General features: G+C 42.8%; 1 protein-coding gene across 5 annotated transcripts in view; it reads right to left on the bottom strand.

Annotated features, from left to right (window-relative positions):
* EXTL3 (exostosin like glycosyltransferase 3) overlaps window positions 1-22,738 on the bottom strand; it is a 230,400-nt gene that overhangs the window by 151,743 nt on the left and 55,919 nt on the right. The gene's annotated exons all lie outside the window — the stretch shown is intronic.

Here is a 22,738-nt window from a genome sequence, read left to right on the forward strand (position 1 = left end):
CAGATGTACAATCCTTCTAATTTAGGCCTATTAAGCAAAGCCCAGCTGTTCAGTCGCTGGCAGCCAACTTTTGTCCCATTTTCTTTTTCAAATCGTGACTTGAAAAGTGTAACTTAAATGCATTTTTCATTTTTTAAAAGTTAAGAAATACAGAATTCTTGAGATGAATATTGAAGCACAGATGTCAGAGACAGAAGATACAATATACCAAATAGTCCTCTACCGGGGACCAGTATGGAATTGTTCCCTCTCTTCCCACCTCCCCCAGTCCCAGCTACCCATCTAGCTTTGAATTCCCAAGGCAAAAAAGAATTGATTAACCTAGAGTGAAGTTTGAAAGAATCTACCACTTACTTCAGTTAAATATCAGAAAGCCTTGGAAGTCCAGGTGAACAGGCCGAATACTTTACCACAAACCCCTAAAAGATCTGAAAAGCGTGCAATGCATGGTTACGGTCACCCAAACAGCCTTAACTTTTCCCCCCATAGCGCCGCCGTGGGGATAAGCAGAAACTCAGACTAGCTTATATAAATCAAAACAAGCTTAATTGTCAAATCGATGCTTTACACTGGAGCGTGACGAGATGCAAATTGGATTCTGGGAGATCCAACTTTTCCGCTTCAAATCTAGCCTTCTGAAAGCATATGGGGGGAGGGGAGGAAGAGGATCCTTTACATTCTTCAGTTGATTTGTTTCACCACAGAGATGCATTTTACCCACCCAAGTTAAACTCACTTCAGATGCCACATATCATAGGAATTGCCTTCCAGATCAGACCTTTTATCTCTCAGTACAGTATCTCTTCTCCAGCGGTGGCCAAAACCAGATGTTCCACAGGAAGACAAAGACTTTCCTGTACCTAACTATGGAATGCAGTATGTGAGGGTGAATTAATTCCAGATCTCTGTATGACTAGTTTTATCATGAGATTTCAGGACCCTTTATCTTTCCTTTCATAGATACAAGTCCTTTTTCAGCTCTAACCATCATTGGACATGCAGCTAGACAGCTGCATTTTCCACCAGGACGGTCTCTGTACAAAGTCAAGAACCTAGCCTGACATCACACAGCTGCAAGGACAGAATTTGAACCCTCAAAATTCCTGGCTTTAGCCACTAGGCGGCACACTGACTCCTTGTTACATTTTCACCAATGGATAAATACTTAATAGCAAGATTTTGCTGTAATAAAATTCTAAAGAGCCATCATCATATAGCGAAATCCACCATAGGCAACACAGGACTTTTTGAGAGTCTGGTTACCTGGTCAGGTTTGATGTATCTGAACAAATTTCCTAAGACTATGCTACACTGGGGATTTGCCCCAGCTACAGCCATCGGTGCAGCTGCACCAGGGTAACCCTCAATAAACCAGCAAAGAGTCCTGTGGCACCTTATAGACTAACAAACGTATAGGAGCATGAGCTTTGGGTGAATACCCACTTCTTCGGATGCATGTTAGTGTTATGTTATGCATCCGAAGAAGTGGGTATTCACCCACAAAAGCTCATGCTCCTATACATTTGTTAGTCTATAAGGTGCCACAGAACTCTTTGCTGCTTTTACAGATCCAGACTAACACGGCTACCCCTTTGATCCTCAATAAACCATAATTCTCCCAATTAGGCTTACCCCTGCTTGAAACTGGTGCAAACCGTGCCTTATAGCAGCTTTGCCTGCCTACATTAGGCATTTGCACTGATGTAGCTACTCCAGTGTCTAGCCTCCAATACCTGAAATCACCAGCATAGTCAAGGTCTGAATTCAGAGGACACTTCATTTTATTCTCCAAACCAAATCCTACAGAGACTTCCATGAATTCTCTCACACACCCAAACATTTAATCATACCCCTGGGAATTGTACATCAAAGTTAGCATGGAAAACCAACGGTGTCAAATAGCACCGTCCTATTCAAAACACGTCTGCTCTCGTTATAAATTCGGAGCCCCAACTGCTTACTTTACTGACAAATACATTTTTACTATGTTCCCCTCCCCAGCAACCCCCCTCAGCAACAGAGACAACGCTACCGATGAGCTAGTTAGATCCTACTCCGACTTATGCAGCAGCAAGATCTCATTTTAACACTTACTAAACCCACCTACAACTCCCGTACTTTGCTAACACAGGCAACCTTGTGTTCCTAACGCTGTCATCCTTGTCTTTTTTCTTCCTCCCCTCTGCCCCTACTGAGTTCTACACTCAGCTTTCACATCTTGTCCCTTTTTAGACTGCAAGCTCTTTTGGACAGGAAGTATTTTATATTTGTCCATTCTTCGTGACAATGGGGGCCTGACCTAGATTGGTACCTCTGGGGACTTCTGTAATGCAAATGATACAGAGCAAGTTCCACTTGTAGGATCTTTACTTCTGATGAGGGTGTACAAAGTAAAAAGAACCCAGCTTAACTTTCAGATCCCAGGATGAGAGTTTGTAGTCATGGCAGTGAGAAAAGACAGCATTTTTTATTTGTAAATGAGAAATAAAATTAGGTCTGGGGTCACTAAATGCCTAGGACTGAGCTTTATTCAGCTCTTTTTGTCATCATGTTTAGGATTTTTAACCAGGGCTTGAAAATTTCCCTGCCACCCACTAGCCTGAGAACTAAGGTCTTGTTTATCTTGAAAGCCAGGGTACGACTCCACAGTGCAATAGTATGCCACGTAGACTTTGGATATATAGTCCATCAAGCTGCACTATGGAATTCTTTTAGTGTGCAGTAGCAGGGTCCACATGGCCAGATAATGCCTGGCAAGTATGGTGCAGATTCACACCCTGGCTTGCCACACACTAACTCGCCATGCAGACAAGCCCTAAGCCCCAATCCAGGTGAAATATAGCAGGCCTGGCCATACCCTGAAGATACAGAGTATCTTTTGAGGTTGGTGCATAAAAACGTAGCCTTTTCAGACATGAGCATTTTGGTTTAGTTTTTAATTGTTTATAGATAGAATTGTGCTGATTCCCACTTATCTTGCTGGGGTCTGCTTTGTTTCTCAACAGCAGCAGGAAGAGGTGTGGGGGAGGGAGACACAAGTTGTTTAAACAACAACAGCTGTTACAATACTGCTTCAATACAGGCCTAATGGAGCATTAGCATCCTGTCCTTGTCAGAGCAGTCACTGCTTAAATAAGAGCTTTGCCTTTTGAAGAGGACTGTATAACCTAAAAATGCAAACATTCAACTACATTTTTTTCTAATTAGAAGTCAATTATCCTGCCAAGTGATGGCAAAACAATTCCACAAAATAAACACATTTCATAATCACAACACTTCAGTGCCTTCTACAGTCAGATTGTGGTGGAAGATACTCACTTACATACAAGCAAGGAGGTTCTCTCAGGCTTCATACAATCATTCCCAGGGTCTTTTCCCTCTGAGGTTTATGCAAGTCCAGAGCTGATAACATACAAAAAGCTGTATCTCCATCATTGGAGGGTTTTAAGAAAAGATTAGGCAGACACCTGTCAGGGATGGTCTAGATAATACTTAGTCCCGCCTCAGTGCAGGGGACTGGACTAGATGACCTACCAAGATTCCTTCCAGTCCTACATTCCTATGATTACCGCTTATCATTATGTACATTCATCTAAACTGAAATCTCATAAATTAATGGAGATATCCCATCTCCTAGAACTCGAAGGGACCTTGCAAGGTCATCGAATCCAGCCCCCTGCCTTCACTAGCAGGACCAAGTACTGATGTTGCCCCAGATCCCTAAGTGGCCCCCTCAAGGATTGAACTCACAACCCTGGGTTTAGCAGGCCAATGCTCAAACCACTGAGATATCCCTCCCCCCATCTGCCATTGCACTACCCAATTTCTCCCACTGAACTAGAATCCATCTAGAAAGATTTGACTCACCGCCCTCTATACATTTTACTAATTGAGGCAAATTAGTGTCACAGGCAAATGTTACCTACTTGCTCTCTGCTTCCAAATCCTTCATATTTAAATACTGGCCCCAATGCAGACCTCACTGGAGAGCCCCATTACTGCTTTTCTAACCACTTTGAGATATTTATGTCACAGTTTCCTACCATAAGCCATTTTTAAATCCACACTAGGACTTTGCCCCTTGGCATATTTTCCTTAACAGTCTCCAATAATGTTCACTTACTTAAGATCTTTTCATCCTGGAGGATCCCAAAGTCCACACACACACACACACACACACACGAGTCACTCCTGCCACCTCTGGGGCAGAAGACCGTAGCTGTTTTTCAGTGTACCCCTCTCCTTACCTCCCATGCTGTTTTGGGAAACTGAAGACTACCATACCCAGGAGAAATTTAGGGAAGCCAAAAGCAATTACTCAAATGGGAATTTGGTCAGGCTAACAACTCTACTCTTGTGACAAGTAAGTTCCACAGGGTCTTTTAATGAGCACTAGTGGTCAAGACCTCAACTTTGCAAATCATCCATAAGACTCCTCCTCCAGCAGTACAGTGTCCTCTAATCTCATGCTGGGGCATGAGCTCAACACCGACTCTCTGACTGGGAAGAGAGCCACCTACTGAATCACCCACGCCACTGTTGCAGAAACTGGTGTTCTCACATCAAAGTATCAAGCAGGCCCGATCCAACTAAGCTTATATAACTAAGGCCACAGCCCAGGGAGGAAGGCAGAGGGGGCCTTATCAAAATCTTTCTGGAACTCCCACAGTGTTATGCCCACTACATAACCTTCACTATTTTATTAACATTTCCCCTTGCAGAAGTTGTGCTGGTTCGACCTTATCAGATTATGCGTATTTAAGTGTTGTACTAATCTACCCTTCGACTTCGTTTCTCCTCTGAACTGAAGGTGAAGCTAACAAGTCTAAGGGATTCCGGATATTCCTCTGCTCCTTTTGGGAGATAAGCACCACACACCAACAGCTTTCCAGTCTTCAAGAACAATTGCTGGATGCAAGGATACGTTGCACATCCTAGTCAGTATCACGGTTACCTCACACATAGTGTCTTCAGTCACCCATAGGTCAATACCATCCAGTCCTGGTAATTTGATAGGAGCGTTTGAGGTTGATTCACTGCTTCCTTTGAATGACTTCAAATGGAGGGCTCAGGGGGATGGAGTTTGCTAAAAAGTAAACAAGTTCATGGCTTTTTAAAAGATGTAATACTGGGCATATTTGGGGGAAACTGGCCCCATAAGAGGCAGCAAATTCCTGGTTTCTCTGCCAAGATGATAGTGCAGGAACCATGAACTGAAACGATGTAGATGAATGCTTAGAAGGCAACTTGTTGTTTCAAACCCTGGTTACAGTACTTCTAATGGCAGGCACTCCGACAGGGAAATTGGGAAATGTGCACCACACAAGGCTTAATATTCTAAGCACCAACTCTTTTTCTCTCCTTTCTCATTATCACTGAAACTATGTGCACATGCTTGTTTTTTTTATTTATTTGGGGGGGGGGAGGGTAGTGTCCTTTTTAGGGATCTTACAAAGCAATTTGGGTGATTTAAGAAACAGCTCACAGTTCACCTTTAAGGGGTGGCCGAACAGTCTAAGGCACTGCATTAAGATCACAGACTCCCCTGGAAGCATGTACTCGTATTCCATCCCAATCTACCTCTCTGTGTATTCAGATACCACAATGATAGGCCTGTATAATAACCCAGAGAGTGATCTCATTAGAAGTTCTTTTGATATAGGTATTTCCTCATCCTGCTCTACAGTAAACACTGATGAACAATGTCCAACACTTCCTCACAACTTCATTCTCTTTAATTGATCCATCTCTTGCACACCCATCCCTTGGTGGCCTAAATTCATATACATGTAACATCCTTGCTTCGAATTAGGTTGTTCTGCTCTGAAAAGTGATTCTAAACATGGCATCCTGAGGTTCTGCGCTCATTTGCCAGCCTTGCAAACCCAGCTTGGATTCCAAAAGCCAAACTAGGTCCCATTTCATACATCTCCAGCAATAATAAATCAAATTATACCCTCATTGAAACCTGTCCGTACACACTGAGTTATGCAATTGTCAGACTGGAACTTAACAAGTTCTACTGATGATGTCTAAGGAGGAATGGAATCCAACTGTATTGACTTATTATAGTCACTCAAGTCAGCAAATATGGTATCAAGCAGTCCCCAGAAATAGATCTGTTGATTATGATGGCACTTGATGGGAGTTACCATTTGTCCAAATCTGCGTCATTTGTTCTTCAGATAATCTCTTCACCCCTTTCTGTTTTATTATTAATCATATTTATTATGGTACTGCCCTAGGGCCAACTGAGACTATTACCCCACTGTGCTAGGCATGGCACATAGAATAAGAAAAGGACCCTACCCCAGAAAGCTTACAATCTAAATAGACAATACAGACAAAGGTCAGGGGAAAGGGATAGAGCATACAAACAGGCACAGTTCAGATTTACGTTTAGACAGGATTTTTACTTTTTAAAAAGGTTTTAAAAACCCTAAAAAATACCTTGCCCATTTTAATATTCCATTTTTACACAGAACCTCGGTGCTTTTCACCCAATGTGTTTAACTGACCTGCAGACAGACTGCATCCGAAGAAGTGGGCTGTAGTCCACGAAAGCTTATGCTCTAATAAATTTGTTAGTCTCTAAGGTGCCACAAGTACTCCTGTTCTTCTTTTTCCAGTTGCAAAGTTTACTTGGTTCTTCAGCTTTTTTTAATGATCTCCCTCCATTTTAAAATTCACCATCCCACATGACCCCCAGGGAGTCACCTGCAAGGAGTATTACAATAAACCAAATTGTGCAATGGTCACTGTGAACCAGTACACCTCCCACACTCTTCTGCTGTGTTAGCGCCTATATTTTACATACTAGAGTATCCTCCCATATTCTACATGCCTAAACTAATTAGTTAACGATTTCAAACTCACTAGAACAGTTCTCCAGCTTGGCTGGCCCATCTAGGCCTGCCTGTGATTATTATTAGGCTGCAGTTAACTCACGCAATTAACTAAAAAAAAATTAATCGTGATTAATTGCACTTGTAATTGCATTGTTAAACAATAGAATACCAATTGAAATGTATTAAATATTTTGGATATTTTTCTACATTTTCAAATATATTTATTTCAATTACAACACAGAATACAAAGTGTACAATGATCACTTATTTTTATTACAAATATTTGCACTGTAAAAATTATAAAGAGAGTTTTTCAATTCACCTCATACAAGTACTGAGGCACAATCTCTTTATCATGCAAGTGCAACTTATAAATGTAGATTTTTTTTTGTTACATAACTGCACTCAAAAACAAAACAATGTGAAACTTTAGAGTCTACAAGTCCACTCAGGTCCTACTTCTTGTTCAGCCAATCATTCAGACAAACAAGTTTGTTTACATTTACAGGAGATAATGCTGCCTGCTTCTGGTTTATGTCACCTGAAAGTGAGAGCAGGCGTTCGCATGGCTCTTTTGTAGCCAGCATTGCAAGGTATTTACGTGTCAGATATGCTAAACATTCATATGCCCCTTCATGCGTTGGCCACTATTCCAGAGGACATGCCACCATGCTGATGATGCTTGTTAAAAAAACGTATTAATAAAATTTTTGACTGAACTCCTTAGGGAGAATTGTATGTCTTCTGCTCTGTTCTACCTGCATTCTGCAATATATTTCATGTTATAGCTGTCTCGGATGATGACCCAGCACAAGTTGTTCGTTTTAAGAACATTTTTACTGCAGATTTGACAAAACGCAAAGAAGGTACCAATGTGAGATTTCTAAAGATAGCTACAGCACTTGACCCAAGCTTTAAGAATCTGAAGTGCCTTCCAAAATCTGAAAGGGATGAGGTGTGGAGCATTTTGGATCGTTATCGAGAAGAACCCATCATCAGCCTGGACGCATGTCCTCTAAAATGGTGGTTGAAGCATGAAGGGACATATGAATCTTTACTGCATCTGGCACATAAATATCTTGCAACGCCAGCTACAACAGTGCCATGCGAATGCCTGTTCTTACTTTCAGGTGACATTGTAAACAAGAAGCAGCCAGCATTATCTTCTGCAAATGTAAACAAACTTGTTTGTCTGAGCGATTGGCTGAACAAGAAGTAGGACTGAGTGGACTTGTAGGCTTCAAAGTTTTACATTGTTTTATTTTTGAGTGCAGTTATTTTTTGTACATAATTCTACATTTGTAAGTTCAACTTTCATGATAAAGAGATTGCACTAAAGTACTTGTATTAAGTGAATTGAAAAACACTATTTATTTTGTTTTTTACAGTGCAAATATTTGTAATGAAAATAATAATGTAAAGTGAGCACTGTACACATTGTATTCTGTGTTGTAACTGAAATCAATATATTTGAAAATGTAGAAAATATCCAAAAATATTTAAATAATTTCTATTTTATTATTGTTTAACAGTGCAATTAATCACGATTAATTTTTTTAAATTGCTTGACAGCCCCAGTTATTATTTAAAATTTCTTGGCATTACTGTACCAGAAGCTTTAGAAACATTGTAGCACCTTATAAAGCGTGGACCGACCATTAGAACACGCACATGATATTTTAATGTGACCCTGTGAAAACTGCCATTTTGCCTTATAAAGCATTCCGATCTTTTCAATTTAAAAAAGGTCACCTTCTATTGTCCTTGCCACTGGAGAGAGAATGCGGTCAAACCAATTATTTTTTTTCCTGCTCCCTCTTAACATGCATGCTCCACTCTAAATGCACCTCATTCACCCACCTACTTTTCCCATCACAAGATCTAGTTCAAATCATCCTGGAGTCTCCAGAAGCAGCTCCACCTCTCTCTCCCGTTTTGACACACACGGAGGTTCAGCTGGTGGATCTGAACCTATGCTACCCCAAAGCTTCCGCTGCTTTCAGCACAGAAAGCCCCACGCAGCTCAGTACCATGGGGTGGTCCACTGCAGCCTGGATCAGCAACCAGTCAGCAGAATGGCACCAGCTCACTGATGAAGGGATTTTGCATATATGGTGGCAGGCAGTGGATGTGAGAAGGGCGAACGATGTTGGAGTGTTTGACAGACAAACCACCCCAAACTAAAACAGGAGAGCAGTTCTATACCATCAAAGTTCATTTTTAGGGTAGGACTTTCCAAAGCAATTAGCGTTGGTCTAACCCTGCTCCCACTGAAGTCAACATCAGGCCAACACTGAGCACTTTGGAAAATCCCCCCCGAAGATGTTTGTTACTACCGTTTTATAGATGTACATGTTAATATGTACCGTGCATAGACAAATTATGCTTCAAGGAGACATTAAATCTCCTCTGAATTAACAGAAACATCTCATAAGCAGAGCATTAAATAATTCCCGACCATCCAGCAAGATAACTGACTACAGAATTACTCTTCACAATCTGTCCCACTCCAATCACAACCTGTCCTTACAGCAACGAGGTTGAGGAGGGATTTTACTTCTGTAGAATTATTGTGTGTTTATGATAAGGACTCCTCACTGGAAAATTAACTGAAATGGACACCTTTCATGTTTATCAACAACAGAGCAAATGATTTTTATGTAAGCACTGCAGCTTTCCGGTACAGCCAAATAAGACTTTAGCCATCTAGCTCATTCTCCCCCGGACAGCTAATCTAAATGCAAATTATAAGAAAATGACAAAATTAAGAGGATTTGGAATGGTACTGAAAATTTAAAACTGGGGACAAAGCACATGTACCTTAGAGAACAATCCTCCAATGGCTGACAGGTGGGAGAGGCATCAATATCGTATTACTTTTTCCACCCCAACAGATATATTTTAAAGAAGTAGGCTATAGCCTAGGATTTGCCAAACTGCATCATGTATGACATAAGGCAGTGCTTTTTCAGATCACAAGTCCATGTTAAAAAAATTTCTGAACAAACTATACTGAAAAGAACAGGAGTACTTGTGGCACCTTAGAGACTAACAAATTTATTTGAGCATAAGCTTTCGTGGGCTACAGCCCACTTCTTCGGATGCATAGAATGGAACATATATTGAGGAGATATATATACACACACATACAGAGAGCATGAAAAGGTGGGAGTTGTCTTACTCTGAGAGGCCAATTAAGTAAGAGAAAAAAATTTTTTGAAGTGATAATCAAGATAGCCCAGTACAGAACTCAGTGGCTTTCATCCTTTCCAGACTACTTTACCCCTTTCAGGAGTCTGATTTGTCTTGCGTGCCCCAAGTTTCAGCTCACTTAAAAACTACTTGCTTACAAAAATCAGACATAAAAATACAAAAGCATCACAGCACATTATTACTAAAAAATTGTTTACTTTCTCATTTTTACCATATAATTATAAAATAATCAATTGAAATATAAATATTGTATTTACATTTCAGTGTATGGTATATATAAGGCAGTATAAACAAGTCATTGTCAGGGGGAGGGATAGCTCAGTGGTTTGAGCATTGGCCTGCTAAACCCAGGGTTGTGAGTTCAATCCTTGAGGGGGCCACTTAGGGATCTGGGGCAAAAATCAGTACTTGGTCCTGCTAGTGAAGGCAGGGGGCTGGACTCGATGATCTTTCAAGGTCCCTTCCAGTTCTAGGAGATGGGATATCTCCATTAATTTAATTTAAATTTTAGCTTGTACTGACTTCGCTAATGCTTTTTATGTAGAGATTATAAAACTAGGGAAATAACTAGATGAATTGACATACCTCCTGGAAAACTTCTGTGTATGCCCAGGGATACATGTACCCCTGGTTGAGAACCACTTGTCTATCTACATCAGGGTATCATAATGTCATTCATCACCATAGCATCTGAGTTTCTTCCATGTAAAACCACTATAAACAGCAGTGTCCCTGGTGGACTTCATGGAGTCTCTTTTTGGGGTCAGAACTCTGCTTAGAGTAAGGTTCTTTTGTTTTTTAATTTTTTATTAATTTCAGTAGAGGCTAAGGGGGTATCAATGATACGAGTGCCATTCTTATGGCAGATTTTTTTTTATGTATTTATTTTTTAAAAGAGGACCTATTCAGGACCACCAAATTGAGAATCCATGAAGTTAGTCTTTTGTCAGTGGGAATCAAGTGTGGGACTAGTGGAAGACCTCAAAACATGCCCCCATGTTCCATCTTAGTGGTTTAGTCAGCAGGGTGCACACACAAGAGAACCTATGATTAAAACAAAGGCCTAAAATCCTTCTGACAACATGCCACTGGCATTAGTTTATGAATAAGTCTTCAAAGGGGCTCATTCTAATCACCAGAAGAAGCCAGACACCAAAACCACCATTCCCAAGAACAGAGATATAAGAAGAAAGATGCAGCTAATTAACCGTATAGCTGTAAACACACTCATTACATGGGTGAAGTTCTTAATACTTTGTATAGTCTGAAAGAGCATATTCAGGAATATTCATAGAGCAGAACCTTGCTAATTAGTACTAATGAATGGGAGGCCCCTTTGCGAATGGCTGAATTTTGTGAATTAGCCAGCTAGTGAACCAGCAAAATTAGAACAGCAAAGACAATGCATCAAAAAGTGCACTTGGCTCACTTATTTGGACAACTGCAGATTAATTATTTAGAGACAGTACTTTACAAATACACTCTCAAGTATCATAATAAATAAAGCTACTTGGTCATGCAAGAACCTCGCTTGATCTGATTAGCAGGTTGTTAAAATAAAAACCAAATCCTTCTTCATTCCATCAGAAACTTGTCATGCTGATGGGTATTTTTGAAAACTCAGTCAACTCCTCACTTTTTACAATTGTTTTGACATGCTTGATGCTAAAGCCACTACTCGTGCGCCTATCAGTTTATGCAGGCTTTTGATCTTTGATCCTAACTTGGACTTGTTAAGAGGTCCTGTCCTTGCCCACCTTTTATCATATCTGATATTTTAGTGGACTTCAATGACAAGGCTGTTTCCTACTGCAGTAGAACCTCAGGGCATGTGAGTTATGAATACCAGAGTTATGAACTGGCCAGTCAACCGCACCCCTCATTTGGAACCATTAGTGTGCAATCAGGCAGCAGTACAGACCAAATAAAAATGGAAAAAAAGCAAATACAATATAGTACTGTGTTAAACATAAACTACTAAAAAAAATAAAGGGAAAGCAGCATTTTTCTTCTGCATAGTAAAGTTTCAGAGCTGTACAAGTCAACGTTCAGTTGTAAACTTTTGAAAGAACCATAATGTTTTGTTCAAAGTTACACACGTTTCACAGTTACAAACAACCTCCCTTCCTGAAGTGTAACTCTCAGGTTCTACTGTAGAACCTAAGGCCTCTATCACGCAATCTTTAGCTCTATAGGGGGCATTGGGGTCTGCAATACTGTACAGAACACACTGCAGTATAGGGCCCCAAGAAACCACTACCTGCCCACACACAAAAAGCACAGTTCAAGAATTGCTGCATAGAATCACGTGCTATCGATTTTGAACAAGCAATTATTATATTAGCAATTCAAAGGAGGAGACCATTTCTTCTTGGATGGTACAACTTCAAATCAGTAAAATTATTTTACTAAAACCAATAGATTTTGTAAACCAAATGCATGAAAATGGACCACATGATATGGACTATAGGTATGGCCCTTCGTTTTTATTTTATTTTTTCCAGGAATTTATCAGTGTTTATTACCACAACAAAAACAGGTGAAAATCAGTGCAAAAAACTATTAATTTTTTCTGGGTAAATATCAGGGTTTATTTTGGTGGAGGGAAAAATGGGGATTCATTAGATTAATGCTTTGAATTCTGTTCATCAATGTGGTTTGCTGCAGAACTAAAACAGAACTCAAAACACATTGCCACCTCAGAGTTTAAGAAAATAATATATCTCTAATCCCCAAATAAAACTTTTCATTTGAATAAACAGTTTACAGACTTAGAACTATTACCCTATAAATATTTACATTTAATAATTGGCCACACCATTTGCAGCACATACACCGAACTTCATCCTTTTCTCCTGTTTGTTTTTAAACTTCCGAATACTTGTGTTCTGATATGTATTATGATACACATTTTCGTTTTCTTCCCATTTTAGCATGTCAAATTTTTAAAGCATTATCTGCTAACAGCTTGAAAGATGTACATGGTGGGCGTGAGATTCATCAGTACGTTCAGAGTACACGCACTTCAGAGCTTGCCTGCGTACCTGTTTGTTTACTGTGTGTATCTTCTAGACTAATACATAGCCTTACTTCAACAGGCAGCTTTGCATATACACACAGGCTAATGTATTATCATAATACATACATCTCATGCAATCTATTGTATTTTCCTAATAAAACAAGTTATTTTTATATATTTGAATGATTCAAAGGTAGGGTGAAAAATCAGAAAAAAAATGACTACTACTTGTTTGTAATTTTTCGGTTAAAAAATCGGTTTAAACTGATAACAATGGGGCTTAACTATAGGAAGGGACCTCACTGCGTCCAGTCCCGGGCTATTGCACCAAACTCGTCATAGAATCAAAATTTTCACTCATAAGGAGTAACCTGACAACCTCCTGGTGGTTCCACTTTGACGCTTCAATTCTAAAAGATCACATTTAACACACAGACCGACAATATTATAATAAACACCCTTCCCATCATCATGAGAGGTTACACACCAGCACACAGAGCCTTTCGAATTGTCCCAGCTAAAAATAGGGGCTTGTTGCCTTTAAAGGCTCTGTGTTCATGTGAGAGAAAATGGTTAGTTCAGCTCTGTCTTCTCTGACTGCCCCTTGTGAGAGACTTCATACTACAATGAATGTGTAGAAATGCAAACCGGATCCGCACTATGAGAAACCAGGCAAGCAAAAAGGAGCAGGAATGACTTGGTATCATTCTGTTTAAAGGGTTTATATTCTGTATTTTTATCCTCAAATGGATTTAGATACAAATACTAAAAAAAGCATTTGTCCAGCGCCCCAGGCACCTGCCCCATGACAAATACAACCACACAGATATAAACTGCAGAGTCCCAGCAACAGAAAGTAGAGGAGGGAAAACTGTTTTCAGATTAAGATTATGGATACTGCACAGGGTGTGTACAAGTTCTGCAAGGCTCCAGAAAATCTGAAACTGTACCAACCTAAGCTTCAAGACACGCCCAAATGTGGTTACCGAAGGGTTAATTCTCTCTCCTTTTCCCTTACATGCTGTACATTTATCCATATAGTAGACACCAGGGGAGAAAAGAACCCAGAGGATGACTCCTCTTTACCATTAAAAAAAATACTATACCAATTCTCTTTGGATTAAAAGACAAGACAACTTTCAGCCACATGTGCAGTCACCCACTGTATGAGCGGCTAAAAGGGCTTAAGTTAGCATTCTTTTTCCTTCCATGTCACCTTAACTCTCATCTAGAAGAGGAGGAGTAGTTCTAATTTGGATTGGTGCTTGAAAACACACTCACAAGGCATCTCTAAGTGCCTTTCATGCAAGGATCTCATAGCACTATACAAACATTAATTAAACCTCATCATACTGCTGTGAGACAGGCATTATTTGGACCAATTTGCACTAGTGCCTGACAACTCCATACCCCTATTAAGTCAATGGGAGCTCAGCTGCTTAGCACTTTGAAAAAGCAGACCAAGCTATACTCATGTTTCTGTCAGGAAACCGAGGCACAAAGGACATAAGTGACTTACTGAATCAGTGGTAAAACTGAGAACAGAGTCCAGAAAAACCCCAACCTCCAGGCCCTGCTCTAACCAGGTTCCTATATTGTAAACAGTTGCCACCAGCTTTCAGGAGTCTCATGATAACTATTGTTTTCCTTAAAGCCACAGCTCCTGGAGTCAAGTGGAGGTGTGATGATTAAGGCTACGTTTATGTCGCAGAGGTCACGGGAGTCACAGAATCCGTGACTTCCAGAGATCTCTGTGACAGTCACTGCTTCAGCCACATGGGTTGAGGGTCTCTGGAGCTGGCAGCCAGCGGGGCCCTGGCAGGGTTCTAGTGACAGGCGACAGCGGGCCCCCTGCAAGGTTCCAACAACAGGCGACAGACTCCTAAGGGGGCCCTCCTCAGGGTTCCAGTGACAGGCGACAGCCTTGCCAGGAGGGGACGCCTCGGGCAAGCGGCTGGGGGTGTCCTGTTTTCTCTTTGGGAAATATGGTCACTCTGAAGCTCCAAGACATCGTGGGCAGAGAGGGGCCCCCCTGAAGCTTCCAACTGCCGCAGGCAGAGGGGGAACCCCACAGCTCCCAGCCACCACGGTGGCGGGGAAAACCATCAAGCCGCAGCAGGTCACGGGCTTCTGTGAATTTTTGTTTATCGCCCGTGACCTGTCTGTGACATTTACTAAAAATAACCATGACAAAATCTTAGCCTTGGTGATGATTTCAGCCTTCATTCTTAAAGAAAAAGTAAGTTTCTAGCCCTTGTGACTGTGGAGAAAGCTTCAAAATGTGACGCCAGTGCACCCTAAAGGCTCAAAAAGCAGAAGGCAAATATAAAGAAAGCCAAATCTGTTATTTTTACGTAATGTCATGATTTCAAAGCCAAATCGCATAATTTTTGGTGAGCCTGACTCCTGATTTTTGAACATCTGGGGTTGGCAAAACTGAACCCATCATTATCATGTCCAGCCACTCACTAGGCATTGCTCCCTCCCCACTATCAGCTCTGTCCTTGAAATGACAGAGTTCTAAAGGAATACATCTTAAAAGAGCTAGTTCAAGTGACAATGTATATTTTCAGGCTTGCCCAGAGTAGAAATTATTATTTTAAATGGCAGGTCTGTTATGAGACAGCAACAGGGAACAAAGCCAAAGAAGCAAGTGGCAGGTGTTGACACTTGCATTGTCCAAAACAAGCACACACTCCAGGAGTAAACCCTTCTCTCCTAGCCATTAACGAACGTTTCTCTGCTGAGTGTGGGTGGCAGAGACAGGCAAGAGTATCTGGACACCCAAAATCTCAGTGCTTACTATATGAAAACAGAAGATACCATTTTGCATATTCAGGTCCAGGCTGGAAATAAACAACACTATCGTTCCTGTGCAAGGAAGGGTAGTGAGTTATAGAATAAGAATAGGCATCAAGAGATTTTTTTTTTCAGAACAGCTGAGCACCCAACAGCTTCCATTTAGATATTTAAACAGGTGTTAAGATCTCATAAGTCAATGGGAGCTTCAGCTGCTCAAAACTGAAAAAGCAGGCCACACTATACTCACTTCCCATTGACTTTGTAAGTCAGACAGATCATCACAGTGGTCCCTTCTTGCTTAGAAGCTATGAATAAAAGGAACCAAGCTCTTCTGAGAAAGAGACCCACAATAAACCTAGGGATAGAAAACAGGATGTGCCACATCAGAACAGAGAGCTGGCCCAGCAAATCTAATGGCCTCCCTAGCAGTAACTGATACCTGATGCTTCCCCGGAAGAGGAATTCCCCCACAACACACCCAGCCTACCACACAATGTCGGGGTGAAGGAGGATTCCTTCCTGACCTCCACAGTGATCAGCTTACATCCTGCACAGCATGATTACTATTAAATATTTAAAGCACAGTAGCATGCTCTAGGAATTATTGTGGGGAAGTTCTCTGGCCTATGTTACATAGGGTTACCATACGTCCGGATTTTCCCGGACACGTCCGGCTTTTTGGTCGTCAAATCCCCGTCCGGGGGGAAATGCCAAAAAGCCGGACATGTCCAGGAAAATAGGGATGGGTCGTGGGGCTTGGATCCGCGCTGGGGCCGGAGCCGGAGCCGCTGGGGCCGGCAGTGGTGCTGGGGCCGGTGCCAGACGGGCTGGTGCCCGATCCGAGCTGCAGTCGCCGGGGCCGGAGCCGCTCGGCCGGTGCCCTGGGGCCCAAGCCCGTGCCCCGGGGCCCGAGCCGAGCTGGAGCCGCCAGAGCCAGTGCGCTCGGCCGGGGCCAGGGCCAGTGCCCGAGCCAAGCCGGGCCAGAGCCACCAGGGCCGGCGCGCTCCGCCGGAACCGGGGCCGGCGCCGAGCTGGAACCGCCGGGGCCGGGGCGGGCCGGGGCTCACGCGCTCAGCTGGAACTGGGGCTAGGGCCCCAGGGCCCGAGCCGCTCGGCCAGGGGGCCGGACTGGGCCGCGCCTCCTCGCGCCCCAGCTTACCTGCTGCCTGCCTCCTTGTTTCAGGCTTCCCGCGAATTAAATGTTCGCGGGAAGCAGGGGAGGGGGAGGAGCAGGGGCGGAGCGTTCAGGAGAGGGGGCGGAGTTGGGGTGGGGACTTTGGGAAAGGGGCAGAGTTTGGGCGGGGGCAGGGGCAGGGCCCCTTGGAGTTTCCTCTTTTTATTATTTTAAAAAATGGTAACCCTAATGTTACACAGCAGGTCAGACTAGATGATCACAATGGTCCCATCTGGCCTTGGAATGTGTGAAAGCATCTAGAGGGCAAGTGTGAACCTGGACCTCACTCTGTTGGGTGCTGTAGAGAGTTCCTGCTCCAAAGGGTTTACAGATCTTATTGATTGCCCTTACCTCCATGGCCCTGATTACAAGAGTAGGTCAGAAAGAGAAAAGGAGCTTTGAAGGAATTCCTTCCTTCCTAACCCTAATGAGACCCATCCTACGCAGACAGTAGTTTGAGGAGTGCATCTGAGCCACTGACTCTGGTCTTCTTTCAAACGGCAGCTGAACTGCTTTTGGAGGTGAGAACAGGCCTAGGAGACATACCTGCCCATCAGCGCTACTACTAAGAATGAAGGATTGCAGATATTGGCTATAATAGTTAATTTCTCCTCTGTGTACGTATTTTGACAGCTCAGATTCACCACTGTATTTCTTTCTCTGGGGAAGCCAAGGATCCTCCGGGACATGGTATGAGTCCTACCCTGACCCTCCCACATCTTTGTAATCACCCACAATGGCCTCAATTCACAGCAAGGGGGGGAAGATTAGACTTTGCTCCCTTCCAAACCCACTAATGCTGATCTGCATGCCTGCCAGGAGAGGCTCCCCCAAGAGTGGTACAAGGTTCGCCTGGTTCCCAAACTCCCCAGAAGATGACTGCAATGCCTCTGCAGTGATGCCAGACCCAGCCTAACACAGATTCCCCAGTTGTCCTTTCCATGGTATTTTCACAGGACTCAATCATGATCCCAGTGAGGACATGAGCAAAAGACCCACTGAGGCGTCACTGGGAGCAGGATTGGGCTCTGAGCCTGCTGTACTTCCTGCTGATAAAGGAAGCCAGAACCAAACATGATAATTCCTTACTGACAAATAAAAGCACTTAAACAACAAAGCAAAAATAAACTCACAACAATTCTTAAACTGCTGGAAAGTTTCCTCCACAAACGCTCTCATTTGTGGCTCATGCTGGGATATCTTTAAAAGCACAGAACCAGATTTTTAAGGCATCACATGAGAAAATACAAAGCATTTATTGAGAAATAATAGCTTAAACAATGGCCACGATTTCCCCAGGGTCTGAACACCACAGCTGACAATAAGCTGTATTTCTGCACAAACCCCCCTTCATGGCTTGCGGGATTTGATTTGTTGGAGCTGGAGTCAAGTTGGAGAGTTAAAACAAAGGACTCTCTGGGTTTTCAATGCCATTTCCTCCAACCACACACATGTGACCAGAGACTCAAGAATGAGAAAGAGGGGAAAGACCTATTATGCCATCTAGTTCCTCCCTCTGCTAGTACAGGGTTGTCTCCCATAGCACCTGCCTATAGTGCTTTGCTCATTCTAGCAGGACACTATCAGAGATGGGTTCACAGCTGAAAATGGAATAATAAATTTGTACCCAGTATATACTGTAATTGCAAAAGAAGAAATTCAGCATACTTTATGGATATTTTGTACCACATTTATCATTATATACAGCCCCTTTCCCAAAGCAGCCAGCATCAGCTGGAGCAGGGAAACAGCCCCCCCAAGCCCTAGACTCAAATAGCCAGTTGTGGCACCAGACCAGAGGCACAGCTTTCCCTCCTCTCTCCCTCACATGGGGAGGAGCAGCGGCTGCAGGGAGGAGCCTTTGTGGCCTCCCAACATCACTCCAGTTGGAAGCCTGGGCTCTGGATACACCCAACTCCATACCTGATGCCTCATCATTGTGGTCCCACTTCATCCAACCCCTCCCCTAACACTGCAACTCTCCAGCTCTCACCCTCCCTGCCCATTATGCTTCTCACACTTTAGCTCTCTTCCTCGGTCCTCCTCTATTCACTTAACCCTGAGCATCCCCTTGCCAAACATCCCCGGCCCCTTTAAAAGCAAGTAACACAAAAATATATAAACAATCATGGAAGACAGGCACAGAACTACCCTGCCATGAGCCTGCCAAGTGCATTATGTGTAGGTCATGGAATCACAGAAATGTAGGGCTGGAAGGGACCTCAGGAGGTCATAAAGTTCAGCCCCCTGCCCTGAGGCAGGACTAAGTAAACCTAAACTACCCTTGACAGAGCTGGTCTAACCTGTTCTTAAACGCCTCCAATGATGGGGATTCCACAACCTCCCCTGGAAGCCTATTCCAGAGCTTAACTGCCTTTAGAGTTAGAAAGTGTTTCTTAATATCTAACCTAAATCTTCCTTGCTGCAGATTAAGCCTATCCCTTTGTATCCTACCTTCAGTGTACATGGAGAACAGCTGATCACATTCCTCTCTAGAACAGCCCTTAACATGCTTGGAGATACATCAGATCCCCCTTCAGTCTTCTTATTTTTCAAGACTAAATATGTGTAGGTGTTTTTAAACCTTTCCTCATAGGTTTAGAAAACCTGACCTTTTACCATTTGCTCTCCTCTGGACTCTCTCCAATTTATCCACAATTTTCCTAAAATGTGGTGCCCAAAATTGGACCCAATACTCCAGCTGAGGCCTCACCACTACTGAAAAGAGTGGGACAATTACCTCCCGTGTCTTATATACGATACTCCTGTTAATACACCCCAGAAGAATATTAGCCTTTTTCGCAACTGCATCACATTGACGACTCATATTCAATTTGTAATCTACTATAATCCCCAGATCCTTTTCAGCAGTATAACCCCATAGCCAGTGTGTTAGCAGAGCATCCAATTGGCGGATTTTGGCACTAAAAACCCCTCTCTCCAGAATGCAGTTTAGGTCTTCTCTTCCTCAATTCTGAATATTAATTCATCCAGGGGCTTAAGTTATTTGTTCATATTTTGGTAGCATCTAGACCCCCAACCCCAGTTAGATTTAGGGCCCTGTTGTACTGAGCACAATTCAAATCTACAGTAAAAATGACTTCTGCCCCAGGGAGTTTACAATTTTATTAAGACAAGATGCAATGAGTGGGTTTTGCTAGAGCGGGGTAGACAACCTACGGCACATGTGCCGAAGGCGGCACACGAGCTGATTTTCATTGGGACTCACACTGTCCGGGTCCTGGCCACCAGTCCAGGGGGCTCTGCATTTTAATTTAATTTTAAATGAAGCTTCTTAAACATTTTAAAAAACCTTGTTTTCTTTACGTACAACAATAGTTTAGTTATATATTATAGACTTCTAGAAAGAGACCTTCTAAAAACATTAAAATGTATTACCGGCACACAAAACCTTAAATTAGACTGAATAAATGAAGACTCGGCACACCGCTTCTGAAAGGCTGCCGACCCCTGTACTAGAGGCAGGACAAAGGAAGTGGTAACAAGAAAATGCATCTTCATTGACCACACCTATGCACAGCTAGATGGTTTCAAATTTATTAGGGGGGAAGAAAACCCCAAAACATCAGAAGTCCTGACCAGCCATCTATCTAGCTGTTATCAGATGACAGTTGCCTGGAGGCATCATCCAGGAAATTGATTTTGAATAAAGATTTGAGGGAACGGAGGTTAGGACATGCAATTAAGATACTGGTCTAGGACTCCGGAAATTTAAGTTTAATTCCTGGCTCCACAACAGACTTCCTGTGGGTCCCTAAGTATGTCCCTTAGTCCCTCTGTATCTCAATTCCTCATCTGTAAAAAGAGGACAATACTACTTTCCTTTCTCTTTCCCTAGGACTTTGTCTATTTCGAGTGTAAATGCTTTGAGGCAGGGCGAACTGTTACTATGTGCATCTACAGCATCCAGCAAAATGGAATCCTGAACTCATCTGAGAGCTCTAGATGGGACCAAAATACAAATAATCATCAGCTTGCTTTTTAAAATGTTTGTGCATGCTTGGAGCACAGCCAGCCACATATTCTGCATCTGTAATTTTGAAATTAAGGATGCCAGACGTATTGGGGTACTACCCCCTACACAGACCATATAGAACTTATTTTTTTGCAGCAATCCAAGATCACATTCTAATCAAGCAAAATTCACTGGGATAATTTCCGAGCCTCATAATCACAAGGTTTGTGACAATATCTGGAACTACATGGAGCTCAATCAAGCCTAAGGCCTTGTCTTCACTTACCGGAGGGTCCGGCGGCACGCAATCGATGTTCTGGGATCGATCCCGGAAGTGCTCACAGTCGGCGCCGGTACTCCAGCTCGCCGAGAGGAGTACGCGGCATCGACTGGGGGAGACTTCCTGCCGCGTCTGGACCGCGGTAAGTTCGGACTAAGGTACTTCGAATTCAGCTACGTTATTAACGTAGCTGAATTTGCGTACCTTAGTCCGAAGTGGGGACTTAGTGGGGACCAGGCCTAAGACAAGCTGGTCAAACAGCTGCCATACAGCTTGAAGTGCTACCAAAGTACTGAACACACACCTGGGAGGGATCTTACTCTCGTCAAAAAAGTTGGACACTCAATTCTGATCAGTAAAATCCGGAAGAAGCAAGCAAAGATGTCACAGCAATCCCAACAGAGCAGAGGGAACACATGTCGCTCAAATCAACATTCCTCCTTGTGTCAGAGGGCTTGCTGCACATCACAAGCGTAGGTATTAGCAGCAGCTGCTCTGCGGACAGACAACACAATCCCCCTTTTAATGAAGGATCAGAGGCAGACTGTAGTCAGTGCTCTAACAAACAATCAATGAACTGTGGTCAGAGGGGCTTTAATGGAGCTGGGAGGGCAAAGAGTAAAACTTTTAAAGGCAGCCTTAACATGGCAACCAACAGCTTATAAATATGAACTATATTCACAAGAAGAGAGTACAAAATGCTTCCCTGCACTCAGTCATGACACCACAACTGCTGTTTAAAGTGGAGTGTTATAGGAAGGAATCAGGTATCATTTGGCTAAACAACTAAGCCCTGGACAGATATGAAAGCTACCAGTAAACAGGTCAGTTACATATCTTACCCTGTTCAAGGCCTCAGCAGGAAACACCCCCTTCCTACCCCAAACACACACTTACACATAGTCATGCACCTGTTCAACAGAAAATGGTTTGGAGGTCGATCTTAAACCCGACTCCACTAGCTGTATGAGGATTCATTTTGCAATTCACTGGGACGCAAATCGCAATCCACCTCACTGCTGAGAAGTCTTTTCCTAGCAAACATTCCAAATCATCTTCTACAGCAAGAAATCCCTCCTACAGGTACAGGATCAAGGAGGTACCTTAGGCTTTAATAGTAAATCTAGGTTAGAGTAATCCTAAAGAGGAGAAATAAAATTCTGTAGATTTATTTTCCGAATCCCGCAGAATACTTAAACCAAGCAAAGAGAGTGAATACAGGGGTATTTTAAGCTATCACACACACAGACTACACACATGTGGCTTTGGAACATTTGCAAACAAAAATTGCAGCCATTAAATATGGAACAACAGCTATTTTATCCAACTCCTGGTTAACCAAGGACTGTCTCCTGAGAGCGTACACCAGGCACTGTTTCTCCCACTTATTTTTAAAAAACCCACTCCTCCCCAACAGTATCCCGAT

Source organism: Malaclemys terrapin, chromosome 3, assembly GCF_027887155.1.
Source record: "Malaclemys terrapin pileata isolate rMalTer1 chromosome 3, rMalTer1.hap1, whole genome shotgun sequence".
NCBI lineage: Eukaryota > Metazoa > Chordata > Testudines > Emydidae > Malaclemys > Malaclemys terrapin.